Here is a 15,727-nt window from a genome sequence, read left to right on the forward strand (position 1 = left end):
TAATGGCGGCGATCTGCGATTTTTGTCAGGCCTGCGATATTGTGGCGGACACATCGGACACTTTTGACACTATTTTGGAACCATTCACATTTACACAGCGAACAGTGCTATAGTAATGCACTGATTACTGTATAAATGTGACTGGCAGGGAAGGGGTTAACACTAGGGGGCGAGGAAGGGGTTAAATGTATTCCCTGGGAGTGATTCTTACTGTGGGGGGAGGGGACTGACTGGGGGAGGTGACCGATCTGTGTCCCTATGTACAAGGGACACAGCATCTGTCTCCTCTCCCTGACAGGACGTGGAGCTCTGTGTTTACACACAGAGCTCCACGTCCCTGCTCTGTCACTGCCGATCGCAGGTACCTGGCGGACATCGCGGCCGCCAGGCATGCGCATCGGCATCTCAGCGATGCGCCGTGCACAGTTTTTCTACGCTGCGCACCCCCAGCAGCGCGCATGGGGAATGCAAATAAAGGACGTCCAGGGACGTCCACCCGGCAGTTGAGAGCCACGCTGTGGATGTCTTTCGTCTACAGCGCGGGTCTCAAGTGGTTAAATTGTACCATCATCTTAGGGAGATAGGATACCAATGAACATAATAGGATTGTATTTATTCAAAGTTGTGTAGCGCTCACCCCCGAAGGAGCCGCTGGTTGATTTTGGGATCGGCCTGCTAAGTTACCCTGGCGTTGTCTAGGGGTGTAGTTGTGAGAACAAAGATAGTGAGCGAAGGTCCAGACAGTGAATAAAGGTTTTCTCAATGCTTTATTTTCCAGGCCAAACACGGCCAACATCAACATCAATTGGGAAGTTCAAGGTTGATGAGGGAGAGAAGAAGAGAACCTTGCAGGATCAGGCCTGTATATTAAATGGAGCAGTCAGTACTGCTCTGCATAGTACCAATTTGTAACTTGTCGCCACTCCATCTGACAGACCCCTTTTGCATAGGTCTGGCAGCCAAGGTGTCACTTAGGATTTCTGGGAGGATGCAGGCCTGTCTCACGGGCCAATTACAATAACTGAGCTAGGTAGATAAATGAAGCAAATCCTCCCAGTAGATTTCTGCATTGGTCACCAGATGACAGCAACATACCTGTCAGTACTCTGGTCACCGGATCCCCAATTGGTTTGTTCAGGCTCTGTTGGACGACCTGCCTCCGGCTCCTCCTCAAACCAACTCCCCAATCGTACGGCACCCAGCCTGGGATCCTTTCAGTGGAACCGGGAACCCAGCAAGTCACTGGGGTCCCCTTGTACCTCCGGGTGAGGGTTTTCGTAGACTGCAACTTTGGCCAGGCGGGCCACGCCGACGGGGTCCATGGATGCGCGCACCCTGAAGGTGGATGCCGCACCTGGAACGGGGACCCCGCGAAGATTTTAGAACACATGACACCTGTCACAGATATACCCTTTCCCAGCATGCTTTGCGAGGAGAAACTTCTCTAATTGGCTGCTGGGGAAAACTTGCTTTGCCAGAACCCCTCTGGCGCCAACTGCTGGCCAGGGATGATATTGCATCCCTGGACCACAGACTGACCCAGTGGACATTTCTGGAATGACAGGAACCCCAAATTTAAATAACCAGTGAATGGGAGCGAGGTAACTCTCCCATTCCCCACTAACTTTAGCGTAGTGCCCATACTGAAAGTAAGGGGGCGCTACAGTTGTAAAAACATCAAGCACCCACTGGAAATACAATAACAATTCATATTATAAGAGCTGATTTTCCCAGTGTTGAGAACCTCTCTTCAGCAAATAGTTTGAGGCCAATTATTGTCAAAATGCATAAAAGACTCAAGACAAAATCTGTGTAGCTTAGTCATAAAGTAGGGCTGTGGAAATTAACTATTAATTCATCGATTAATCTTTAATTATTTTGATCGATCAAAATTATTTTGATTGGTACTCACCTCTCTGCTAACTTCCGGGCCTTCAGGGAGTTCCGTCGGAGATCCAGTGACGTCACGGACACCGGCGGGGCTTGCTGTGTCCATCTGAAGGGCTCCTTTGCTGTGCCTTCATATCTGCATGCCGGCGGGACCTTACTATCTGCCACACGCAAGGGCTGTTACACTTCCCTCTATCAACCTGGGATTCTACAGCCATCCACTGGGAGTTGTGATAGTTCCCTTCACGGGACATCTACATGCCAATGGACTGATGTTAACCCCTCCTCATCTGGATTCAGCAGTGGCATCGTTGTACACATTTTTATACCAGTATCATACTTAGCTACATGTTTTTATGACTGCTTTTGCTACTGTACGGTATTACTCGCACTATTTTTACAGTTTATGTAGCTACATCGATTTTATCTCCAGTGCAATATTTATTTTGTTACCTACTTGAAGACTATAAAAGTTTTAATGCTATTCACATCGAGCGCTGCCTTTGTGTGTTTTTTGTATCCTGCTATAAATTTTTCCAGTGGTTGGTAGCCGCACTGGGAATCAGCCTGCAAGCAAGAGATCAGCTAAAAGTAGTTGGATCTGTATGTGCGTTATAATTAATCGAAATTAGTCGATTAATCGATTTAAAAAAAAAATCGATTAATCGAACATAAAAATTTTGATCAGTAACAGCCCTATTATAAAGTAATACAATTTTTGTTGCTGCAAAAAAATATGTGGCAGGAAAAGTAGGATTGCAAAACTTGAACAATATTGACAGAAGGCTTTCGTTAAAAAGTGTAGTGAATCTTTTTATGGTACATTACTCAACAGCAATGAAGAGCCTTGAAGAAAGCCACAGGAAATATCCTTTCACTTTGGATGTAATAGTTGCATAGCAAGTAAGACAGAAAAAAAAAATCTTTTGAATGTATTTATCCAAATCATCCCCAAACAGACATCCTCCCCCAAAGGGAAATGCTTGCAAGAAACCTCGGCCTCCCAATGTTTTAAATAAAGGGACCTGCACATGTGTACCTGTAGGAGATTCAAGTGGGATGCTTGCCGAACAGAGTCCATAATCGCATCAATCGCAAAGCACAAGGCCTTAGGAAGTTCCTCATAAACCTCAATCTCCTCTGTAGGGAGGAGGTTAATCATATGTTTCATTTGTTCCTTGAGGAACTGACATACACCAATAGGGATGAGCTTTGAGTTCGAGTTGAACTCATGTTCGACTCGAACATTGCCTGTTTCAACGAACAGCGAACAATTTGGGGTGTTCGCGGCAAATTCGAAAAACTGCGGAACACCCTGTAAAAGTCTATGGGAGAAATCGAACGTGCTAATTTTAAAGGCTAATATGCAAGTTATTGTCCTAAAAAGTGTTTGGGGACCTGGGTCCTGCCCCAGGGAACATGCATCAATGCAATTTTTTTTTTTTTTAAACGGCCATTTTTTCGGGAGCAGTGATTTTAATAATGCTTAAAGTGAAACAATAAAAGTGAAATATTCCTTAAAATTTCATATCTAGGGGGTGTGTATAGTATGCCTGTAAAGCAGCGCTTGTTTCCCGTGCTTGTAAATGTCCCTGCACAAAGTGTCATTTCTGAAGAAAAAAAAAGTCATTTAAAATCACTCGCGGCTATAACGAATTGTCGGCTCCCGGCAATACAGATAAAAGTCATTCATAAAAAAAATGCGTGGGGGTCCCCCCAAATTCAATTACCAGGCCCTTCAGGTCTGGTATGGATATTAAGGGGAACCCTGCATCAAATAAAAAAAAAAGGACGTGGGGTTCCCTCCAAATATCAATTCCAGACCCTTCAGGTCTGGTATGGATTTTAAGGGGAACTCCACCCCAAATAAAAAAAAATGGTGTGGAGTTCCCCCCAAAAATCCACCCCAGACCCTTTATCTGAGAACACAACCTGGCAGGCCGCAGGAAAAGAGGGGGGACGAGAGAGCGCCCCCTCCTGAACCATACCAGGCTACATGCCCTCAACATTGGGAGGATGCTTTGGGTGTCGATTTTGGCGGATCGGGTCGGATGTCTCCGCTGACATCTGACACACCATAGGACTGCAGGGAGTGGCCGTTCAGGTCCGCTGTCAAAACTGACAGGCGGACCTGAGCGGTCCGATCGTGTGAAAAGGGGAATAAAACATATCCCAAAAAATATATATAAAAAAAAAAAACTAATTTATTCATCAGTTTAGGCCGATATATATCCTTCTACATATTTTTGGTGGTATATTGGTGGTACATGTCCCCTGTCAGAACGGGGATCCGCCTTGTTTACAAAGGAAGATCTCCGTTCTGCCTCTGTGTACACTAATCCCGGGTCGGACCCGATGGCGAGCTCCCGCGGCACGCAGTGGGAACACGCGCGCCCGCTAGATCACATGCATGGACCGACGTACAATGATGGCGATTCGCGCTATCCAGCCATCTTGCCGCAGTACAACTGCAGCGGCTAGTCAGGAAGTAGTTAAACAAAGGGACCATATTCTCATTGATCGTCTCTTTTCAAGGAAGACAGTTAGTTCAGTTAATCTGTCACACTAAGCCCATATTGTTATTAAGTCTATGATATAGCACAGGGATCTCCAAACTATAGCCCGTGGGCCAAATCCAGCCCGCTACAATATTTTATCTGGTCCCTCTGATGTAAGAGGGAACTCCGATGTGGACCTTGTTGTCTGAGGGGCTCTCATTTAAAGAGAGACCCTGATGGGGAACTCTCATGTGAGAGGGGACTCTGATGGTGATCCTGATGCAAGGAAAGACTATGATGGGATCAAGTTTATTGATCAAAAGAATGAGTGATATGTGAGCATGTATAGGCAGGTGGGAGATTGGTGACCATATTACTGCACATTAAAGGGGTTGTAAAGGTTTGTCTTTTATTTTCTAAATTGGTTTCCTTTAAGCTAGTGCATTGTTGGTTCACTTACCTTTTCCGTAGATTTCCCTAAATGTTTTTTTTCTTTGTTTGAATTTCTCACTTCCTGTTTCTTCTCAGTAAGCTTTCCACCATCATCCGAGCGGTGAAAAGTCATTCAGAACAGCTTACTGAACAGCTTACTCAGGAGGAACAGGAAGTGAGAAAATTCAGACAAAGAAAACAAAGAACAAAAACATTTAGAAGGGAAATAGAGGGAAAAGGTAAGTAAACCAACAATGCACTAGCTTAAAGGAACCTATTTAGAAAATAGAAAACCTTTACAACCCCTTTAAGCATTATATACATTTCTTTTTCCTCTCCTTTTTATACAGGAGGGCAATGTATTGTGTATTTTCATTCATGCAAAACTTTTAAACTGTATATTTTATCAATTTGTACTATAAAATGTATACTTTTTATGACTTTTTTTGCATATTATTGTTATTGGCTGCAACAAAGTCCCATGGAATATACAGTAAAACTTTGGTTTGAGAGTAACTTGGTTTGAAAACGTTTTGCAAGACAAGCAACATTTTTAAATACATTTTGACTTGATATACAAGCGATGTCTTGATATAAGAGTAGCGTCATGTCACAACTGAGTAAAAAAAGAGAAGGGAGGTGCCTCTAAGTGTAGCAATATGGTTACATTTAATGAAGGTACAACATTTAGCAAACCCACATGGTTGATGAATAAAAAGGTCACATCTAGATATGCAGGCATCTGGGGTAAAGATGTCCACATAAACCATCCTCCTCACTGCCATCGACATCATCTCTTCCACTCTGCACTACATGAGCGATTCAAGCCTCGCTTTCAAATCACTCTACAGGGTAGTCTTTAAGATCACGATTGCAGACTGACAGCGGTGAGAGACGGTTGTGTGGAGGATGGTCTATGTGGAAAGCTTTTCTCCGGATGCCTGCATACTTAGATGTACCATGTGAGTTGCTAAATGTTGTACCTTCATTAGGCTCCTTTCACACGGGGCAGATCAGTGATGATTCGCCCGGTGAACCTCCGCTTGCTCAGCGGGGATCGCTCCGTTGATCCCCGCTGAGCCGGCGGATGACAGGGCGGTCCCTGCACACTGTGCAGGGACCGCCCTGTCTTTTCTCCGCTCTCCTCTATGGGGGGGTATCGGATGAACATGCACCGTCTGTCCGTGTTCACCCGATCCGATCCTCAGACGGATGGAAAAATAGGGTTTTCCTCCGTCTGCAGAATGGGAGGAATGCGGAAACGGGCGAGATTGGGTGTCAGCGGATGTTTATCCGCTGACATCTGCGATCTCATAGGGACCAATGTATGTCCCTTTATTATGAATGGATGAAAAAGTGGACATACAGTCCGCCCGTGTGAAAGGGCCCTTAAATGTAACCATATTGCTACACTTAGAGGCGCCTCTTTTATACTTTGTAGCTCCTGCTGGATTTTGTTGTATTACCAGTGGCGGCCCGTCCATAGGGGGCGCCGCCCCCCTCCCCCAGTCAGAAAAAAAAAAAATCAAAAGAAAAAAAGGTCCTTAGGTGCACTGTGTCCGAGCGCCGGGCACAATGCAGTGTGGGTAGCGCCATGTCTGTGCAATCACGGGATTGCAGACGAGGCGCTACATTGGCAGCAAAAAAAGTATCTGGTATCTGGTAATCTCGTGCAGGATGCTGAGCTGTATACTCCTGACACTATGAGTGGAAGCAAGTGGAATACAGGGGACGGAGTGGGTGTATTCTATAGGGGGTGTGGCTTATGAGAAATGGGAGGGGCCCCCCATCTTAAAACTTCACCAGCCGCCACTGTGTATTACCATGTAAAAATTCAGCAAGCCTGTGACTTAAAGCAGTATTTAACCCAAAAGCAAACATTTTAATATATATTACCTTACCAATACTTTTATTCATTTTCTTTTTTAGGCTCTCTTTCATCTATTGTCATCAGCAACTCTGCTGTTACAGATGTTCTAGCTCTCCAGCAGAATGTATCAGTTTACATGGATGAGACCATCTATTTACCACTGGCAGGGGTCATTATATTTAATCGGCTTTTATTTATTCATATAAAATCTTTATACCAAAAGGAAAAAATGCTTGCGGTAACTGATTATAAAATGTTAGCTGGAGTTTGGCTTCAATTTGTTATTTGTATTCAAATCTGATACATTTACCACTTCCATCCCCTACCCCCAGACTGACAATACTGCCGTTTGCTGAGTCCTTGCTCATTCCTCAAAAAGTGGTTTCTCATTAATGTAGGAGGTGTGTTATTGACCAGATAACGAGGGGAAAAAGCCAAAGAAAAGAAAATTGATGCAGCCACCACATTTAATTTCAGCTGCAATAAATTACATTTTTGGTTTCGGGTTTAATACCGCTTTAAATATAAAAATACATTATTAAAAAAAGTTTCTTTCATAGCAGTATTCAGAGACAGGTATCGAGTTTCTTTTAATTCTTTCTTTCTCAAACTTCCAAAAGAAATTGCTCAAATGTCACATTATTAACAGGTCAGGGTAGTGATCAAGACAGAATTACAATGGAACCTCGGATTACAAGCATAATCTGTTCCAGGAGAATGCTCGTAATCCAAAGTACTCGCATATCAAAGCCAGTTTCCCCATTGAAGTCAATGGAAACAAAAATAATTTGTTCCGCATTGACTTCAATGGCATGCAATACCGCATGCGGCCAGAGGTGGGGGGCACCGGAGAGCCTCGGAAACAGCCACAAAGGCCCGAAGACAGCTCGGCTGACCTCGGCAAACCTTGGAAAGACTCTGGAACTGAGTATTTCCAAGTCTTTCTGAGCATTTCCGAACGGCTCTGAACTGTGCTGTTTGGCTCCACTCGGCTTCGGCGCCCTCCCACCTCAGGCCAAACGCAGTACTGCACACCGCTTTGGCCTGAATCCTGCTCGTATTGCAAGACAACACTCGCAAACTGAGTTAGGATTTTTTTAAATACAGTGCTGGTATTGCGAAACGCTCGTTAACCATATTACTCGCAATCCGAGGTTCCACTGTATAATCATCATAATATTGTAGGGGCATATTTTTAAAGCAGTGAATCAAACATTCAGAAAAACATTCTCCACATGTGAATTTTCCTGATGCACTGGCAGGATGCTAAAAAAAACTCCTGCAAGCAGAATCTTTGGAGCTGCAGCGGCGCTTTGCAGATGGTTATAACCCTTTTACGGCCGCTAGCGGGGGTTAAAAGTGCCAGACTAGCGGCCGAAATACCACAGCAAAAACGACGGTAAAGCGCCGCTAAAAATAACGGCGCTTCACTGCCGCCGCCACCAACACCTAGGTGTGAAAGCGGTCTAAGTGTACATCAGCCTTTAGCAGACAATTATGAATGAAAGGTCTGGTTGGTGCAGATTGCATTCCATGCATGTCATACAACCAGAAGTGGTTGCTGAATAAGTACAGAAACAATATACTATAAGCACAAAACAACACAAGCGAAGAATGAACAGCGTATGTCTTAAAAAGTAATTTGCAAAAAAGGTCAAGAAAACACAAGTCAATGTGTTTTGGGTGATTTTCCACTCTTTATCAGTCTTAAAAATGTATATATTCAGAAGTTTACAATTTATGTTTTAAATGATTTTATTGTTTTACTTGTAAATGTTGAATTTGGAAGTGATTTATGCATTTTTAGCCTTGATAAATTTGTTATTGGAATTGGTTTATGTTTTTCTGACCTTTTAAATGATATATTAAGTAAGTATGTAGTCGTATGATTACCATTCATCCTTTTGCAGCCTATGAACTTATCTCATTCTCCATTTTCACTTTCTCTTTAGTTTTCTCTTAATTAGCAGACATTTATGCATCTGTATACTGTAATGATGTGCTAATACTTGTAGTGCTGCTCTAAGCAAAAAAGGAAGTCCCGCTGGTACTCAGGAATGGGGTGCTGGCGAAAAATATCACTATACCACTATCCAATAAATAGTGTATAGCACGCTACTCAGCCCTATCTAGTCTATTAGGTAGATTCAGGTAGAGAGGAGCAAAGTTACGGCGGCGTAGCTTAGCGTGTTTAGGCTACGCCGCCGTAAGTTAGCTAGGCAAGTACATGATTCTCAATGTACTTGCCTGCTAATATACGGCGGCGTAGCCTAAAGCGGGCGGGCGTAAGGGCGCCTAATTCAAATGTGTTGGAGGGGGGCGTGTTTGATGGTAATGAAGCTTGACCTCACGTTTTTTAATTTTTTTTTAACTGCGCATGCGCCGGGCGGCTACATTTCCCAGTGTGCATTGCGGTTACGTACGCCACACGGGCCTATTGATTTCGACGTGGACGTAAACAACGTAAATCCCGATTTGCGGACGACTTACGCAAACGACGTTAAAAATTCGAATCTCGCGGCGGGAACGGCGGCCATACTTTAACATTGTTATTCCACCTAATAGATGGAATAACTTTAGGCCTGTAATGCGCTACGGAAACGGCGTAAATCGACTGCGGCGGCCGGGCGTACGTTCGTGAATCGGCGTAAAAACTCATTTACATATTCTACGCCGGCCGCAATGGAAGCGCCACCTAGCGGCCATCCAAAATATTGCAATCTAAGATAGGACGGCGCAAGCCGTCGTATCTTAGATATGTTTAAGCGTATCTCTGTTTGAGCATACTCTTAAACATAGGTCGGCGTAGATTCTGAGTTAGGTCGACTTATCTACTGATAAGTCGGCCTAACTCTTACTGAATCTACCTATATGTGGTTAACATGTATAAGCTGGCCTTAGCCTTGCACCACTCCACATGTTATGTCCATCTGTATACGGCATAAATTCCAATACTACATTCCATACCATATGCCCTTATCCCTGGCTTTACCATGGTTGATGACAGGAAACATTTAGATGTCTAACAATTTTCTAAATTAAATAAAAATTAACAGCTGAAACTTACATTTGATCAACAATTAGTTTTAAATTTAAAGTAATTAATTTGATTTTCCGCTCTAGCAAAAACTTACCTTCAGTTGTGTTCTATAATTTGATATCAGAAAACATAATTTGCAATCACCTTCATGGCAAAGTACATTTTACAATCTGTACATTTCATATTGTGAAAAAAAACAAAAAACAAAAAAAAAAATAAGAAAATACTCACTTTGTGGTCATAAGTTTCAGGACCCCTCTTTAAAATGTTTCTTCTCTTCTTCGTTACAGTGTTAACTTCTGCAAAGAGGGGATTATATGGCTTATGATGGCTTACATGATATGTAGGAGTAAAAATTAAAAAATATATTTAAAATCGACAAAATAGAAAGTTTAGCACAAATGTGTTTGAGAAGCTGAGTTCTGGGAATGATCAGCTAACAACTTCAGGTGAGGACAAAAGGAATCAGTATTTATACAGTTTGACCAAGCAATGCAAATAGGGCTTTTCTATGGTAATTCTTTGTAAACAAGTTGATGGTGAAATCTACATATTTATAAACCTTATTTAAACATGGCACACTATACTCATACTACTTCCTCCGAAGTTCTTGTGTAATACTGGCTTGCTCAATAAGATAGTGGAAGTAAGGGTCAGAAAGACATTGCACAAAAGTTTCGGTAAAAAAAAAAAAATACTAAAAGCTCAGCAATTTTTACCCAAATGCATTCACAGTATTAAGATAAAAGATGCCTCAGCACTTGTGCTACCCCCTCCCGCAATCCCTAAGACCCCTTTCACACTGAAGCGTTTTTACAGCGATTTAGCATTAAAAATAGTGCTATTAAAATGCTCATAAAACGCTCTCCATGCATCTCAATGGACCCTTTCACACTGAGTCCTGCAAGCAGCATCTTTGGAGCAGATTTTGGGCGCTAAAAAAACGCTCCAAAAACACCCCTCTCCATTGAAATTAATTGAAAGCGCTGTAAAAACGCCTTACCCTTTCACACTGAGGCACTGCAAAAACGCCCTAAAACGTTAGGGTCTTAGGCCCCTTTCAGACTGGGGCGGAAGCCGCGGTGGCAGTATAACGGCGCTAAAAATAGCGGCGCTATACCGCTGGGATTGCCGCGGGAATCAGCCGCTAGGCGGTGCGGTATTAACCCCCGCTAGTGGCCGATAAAGGGTTAATACCGCCCGCAATGCGCCTCTATAGAGGCGCATTGTGGGTGGTATTGCCGCGGTTTCCCATTGTTTTCAATGGGAAGGAGCAGTGAAGGAGCGGTATACATGTCGCTCCTCTCACCGCTCCAAAGATGCTGCTGACAGGAGATTTTTTTTGTCTCCCGCCAGCGCATCGCCTCAGTGTGAAAGCCCTAGGGATTTCACATTGAGTCTGCAGTGAAGGAGTATTTCAGGCGGGATAGCAGCACTATTTTTAGCGCTGTATCGCCTGAAAAACTCCTCAATGTAAAAGGGGTCTTAGCAGCGCTTTACCAGCACATTGGGATTGCAGATAAGGCTTCGCTCGAATAACGCTCGAATAACTCTCGAAAAATGCCCCAGTGTGAAAGGGGCCTTACCTGTGGTCTTTGTCACTGCTGGGATATGGCCTGCAGTGACTGGGGTATGGCCACCAATAAAAGCATGCAGCCCTGACTGGGAGCACACATGCAGGGCTGTCTTTATATTGATTGGACCCTGGATGACAATTTTCTTTGCCTCCCGCATGCAATTTCGCCCCCCCCCCCACCTTTTTTGAAACTTACAATAAATAGCAGCTAAACTCAGTTTAGTGTAGCAGATTCAAGCAGCAATTGTGATTACTAAAGGTTACAGCAAAACAATACCACTGATTGATTAGTTCCTAGAGGTTACAGCACATCATTTCTGCTTGCTGATTAGTTGCTAGAGGTTACTGCACATCACCACCGCTCACCCATTGGTTACTGGGGCTAGGGGCAGTGTGATCAGTGGCTGTTGTGGTGGTATGGTATTAATGGCAGTGCTGGGGGAGGGAGGTGTGGCCATTGGCAGTGCTGGGGAGTTGATGGAATCAGTGGCAGTGTTGGGGGGGTGGGATCAGTGGCAGTGCTGGGGGGATGGGGGGTGGGATGAGTAAAAACAGTGCTAGTGGGGATGGGATGAGTGGCAGTGCTAGTGGGGAGATGGGATAAGTGGCAGTGCCTGGGGGGATGGAATCAGTAACAGTGCTTGGGAGGGGGGGTTGGATCAGTGATAGTGCCTGTGGGAAGATCAGTGGCTGTGCTTGGGGTGGACGTGATCAGTGGCAGTGCTGGGGAGAGATAGAGAGAGGGTCAGTGAGGGGGGTGAGAGAGAGAGAGTCAGTGAGGCGAGCGAGAGAGAGAGAGAGAGAGAGAGAGAGAGAGAGAGAGAGAGAGAGTGTCAGTGAGGGAGGTCAGAGAAAGAGAGTCAGAGAGAGGCAGAGAGGGAAAGAGACAGAGAGGGAGAGAGAGGGTCAGTGAAGAGAGAGAGAGGGTCAGTAAGACCCCTTTCACACTGAGGAGTTTTTTGGGCGCTGCTATACCGCCTGAAAAACTCCTGCCCAGCAACCTCAATGTGAAAGCTTGAGGGCTTTCACACTGAGGCGATGCGCTGGCGGGAGAGAAAAAAATCTCCTGCCAGCAGCATCTTTGGAGCGATGAGAGGAGCGGCGTGTATACCGTTCCTTCCCATTTAAAACAATGGGTAACCGCGGTAATACCGCCTGCAATGCGCCTCTGCAGAGGCGCATTGCGGGTGGTATTAACCCTTTATCGGCCGCTAGCAGGGGTTAATACCGCACCGCTAGCGGCCGAATCCCGCGGCAAATCCGACGGTATAGCGCCACTATTTTTAGCGCCGCTATACCTCCACCGCGGCTCCCGCCCCAGTGTGAAAGGGGCCTAAGGAGAAAGAGAGAGAGTCAGTGAGGAGAGAGATGGTCTCAGTGAGGTGGAGAGAAAGAGAGAGAGCGAGAGTCAGTGAGGGGGCGAGACTCGAGAGAGCCAGAGTCAGTGAGGGGGCGAGAGAGAGAGAGTCAGTGAGGAGAGATAAAGAGAGAGAGAGGGGGGGTCAGTGAGGAGAGAGAGAAGTGAGAGAGAAACCCGGCACTTTTCATAGGACATTCATGCTGGCCCTTCTGGGTGAGGTGACCTGCTCCTTCCAGCGGATTCATAGACTGTGGCCTGTCCCAGGCAGAAACCAGTCCCTGGCTGCCTGTGCCTCCCAGGGGTCCTGCCTGTCCTCGAGCCCGCTGTCAGAGTTGAAAGTTAAGAGGAAGGCGGATAGCAGTTCCTGGCTGCCTGCACCTCCCGCCCATCCTGGGGGGAACCGCCTGCCCTCCTGCAGCTGTCACAGCTGGGAGTGAAAAGGAGGGTGGATTGCAGTGCCTGACTGCCTGCACCTCCCGCCAGCCTCGATCTGTCAGAGCTGGGAGTGAAGAGGAGGGCAGAAAGCAGTCCCTGGCTGCCTGCACCTCCCGTCGGTCCCCGATCTGCCTGTCCTCTGGCCCGCTGTCAGAGCTGGGAGTGAAAAGGAGGGTGGAGGAATACATGCTCTGGGTGGCGTTGCCGTGTCAGGTATGTTGCACCTGCTACTTCTCACCTCTCTGGTGGTCTGGGAGCTCTTCTCCCTCCCAGTCTCTCTCCACCCTGCTCCTGACGCCACCGGCCCAGGGCTTCCCATGACAGGGGGAGCTGCTTTGGGCCCCTCCATAATGACTGGATCCTGGGCAGCTGCCCCTTTTGCCTCATGTTAAAGACGGTACTGCACACATGTATGGCAAAGGAGACACCTGCAAACACGAAGGCAGGGGGAGCAGTTTGGGGGTAGCTCCAATTTCCTGGAATTTTTATTTTTGCAAAAAAAATAGATTATGGGCCAGATTCACAGTGGAGAAACGACGGCGTATCTGCTGATACGCCGTCGTATCTCTGTTTCTATCTATGCGACTGATTCATAGAATCAGTTACGCATAGATATACCTAAGATCCGACAGGTGTAATTGTTTTACACTGTCGGATCTTAGGATGCAGTACCGCGGCCGCCGCTGGGGGGAGTTCGCATCGTCAACCAGCGTCGGGTATGCAAATTAGGAGTTACGGCGGATCCACAACGTTTTTTCGCGTTCGCTACGTCGCCGCTAGTATAGTTTCCCGTCGCAAAGTTAGTCGTCGTTTTTGGTGCCCTAACTTTAGTCAGCAAGTGTATTGCTGTCTAAAGTATGGCCGTCGTTCCCGCGTCGAAATTCAAAATTTAACGTTGTTTGCGTAAGCTGTCCGGGAATACGGAATTACGCTACGCGCGTCGCCGTTCGAAAAAATTACGTCACGGCGCGCAATGCACGACGGGAGTTCGGAAACGGAGCATGCGCGGTAGGTCCGGCGCGGGAGCGCGCCTAATTTAAATGGCACACGCCCACACGCACAGGCCGCCGGCGTAGGTTTTCATCGCAAGTGCTTGGAGAATCAGGCACTTGCGATGAAAAATTGCGGCGGTGTAACGTATCTACGATACGTTACGCCGCCGCTCTTCTATGTGAATCTGGCCCTATATATATATATATATATATATATATATATATATATATACATACATACACACACACACAGCTTTTTTTATCAGCAAAGAGGTGCAGGAACTTCTCCATTCTAAGTCACCCTTCCTCTCCGCCCTCTACCCACCTCTGAGCACCATTAGCACCATTTATTGGTTCCTTCCACCCATTACTCACCTCCCAGTACTGCCCCTTTTAGAGAATACAGAACCAAGTATAATTTTCTGCGACTAAATAATTTGTATGGAATTTGTTCATGATAAAAAGAAAGATGGTAAAATAGAGCCCCTGCAGTGAGCAAAAATAGAAATCACCCCAGCAACAGTAGACCCCCCAGGCAACAATGGATCCCCACACAACAATAGACTCCTCCCCTACAACAAAATACCACCCCAGCACCATGAGACCCCCAGCAGCAACAACAGATCTCTCAGCAGCCAGCATCAATAGACCCGCCAGCAGACAGCAACAAAAGACCTCTGCCTCAACAGTGGATCTCTACCAGCAACAAGTAACACCCTGCAACATAAGCCCCCCACCAACAATAGACTTACCCAGCAACAGTAGACCACCCACGCAAGAATAGATCCCCACCAGAGACAATAGGTTCCCTATCACACCCTATGAATCTTTGCCATTACATGCATTCAGTGCTGGAGGTGCTGGAACTGCATTCCCACTGAAAAAAAATTATATGTATTTATGTGTGTGGGTGTGTATATTTTTATATATACAGTTGTGCTCATAAGTTTAGATACCATGGCAGAATTTATGATTTCTTGGCCATTTTTTAGAGAATATTAATGATAACACAAACATGTTTTCTTTTACTTATGGTTAATGTTTGGCTGAAGCCATTAATTATCAATCAACTGTGTTTACTCTTTTTAAATCATAATCACAACATTAACTACCCAAATTACCCTGATCAAAAGTTTACATACCCTGGTGAATTTGACCTGATAACATGTACACAAGTTGACACAAAGGGATTTGAATGGCTATTAAAGGTAACCATTTTCACCTGTGATCTGTTTGCTTGTAATTAATTAGTGTGTGTATATAAAAGGTCAATGACTTTCTGGACTCCTGACAGACCCTTGCATATTTCATCCAGTGCTGCACTGACGTTTCTGGATTCTGAATCATGGGGAAAGCAAAAGAATTGTCAAAGAATTTGTGGGAAAAGGTAGTTGAACTGTATAAAACAGGAAAGGGATAGATACTACGGTCAGGTAGACCAACTAAAATTTCAGCCACAACTGCCAGGAAAATTGTTTGTTATCAGTTGTTTAGTAAAAAGAGATCAGGGTGACTCTACAGCCACTGAGAAGGACTGCTCCTCTACTGCCGCCAGCTGCAGTGGTTCCTGGGCTCTCTTGTTCCATGCAAAATCCTGGGACCAGGGGAGATGGGGGAACAGCTAAGGGGAGGTG

General features: G+C 45.4%; 1 protein-coding gene across 6 annotated transcripts in view; it reads right to left on the reverse strand.

Annotated features, from left to right (window-relative positions):
• LOC120928425 (C4b-binding protein alpha chain-like) overlaps positions 1–10,197 on the reverse strand; it is a 232,455-nt gene extending 222,258 nt beyond the window's left edge. For 3 of the 6 annotated variants that reach the window (XM_040339524.1, XM_040339522.1, XM_040339521.1), the window contains exon 1: positions 9,962–10,197. The gene's annotated coding sequence lies outside the window, so the exon portion shown is untranslated. The remainder of the gene's footprint in view (positions 1–9,961) is intronic. The other 3 variants (XM_040339526.1, XM_040339525.1, XM_040339523.1) reach the window with 1 other exon arrangement.
• Between the last annotated feature and the right edge of the window lie 5,530 nt (positions 10,198–15,727).

The sequence above is a fragment of the Rana temporaria genome, chromosome 2 (assembly GCF_905171775.1).
Source record: "Rana temporaria chromosome 2, aRanTem1.1, whole genome shotgun sequence".
In the NCBI taxonomy this organism is placed as follows: domain Eukaryota; kingdom Metazoa; phylum Chordata; class Amphibia; order Anura; family Ranidae; genus Rana; species Rana temporaria.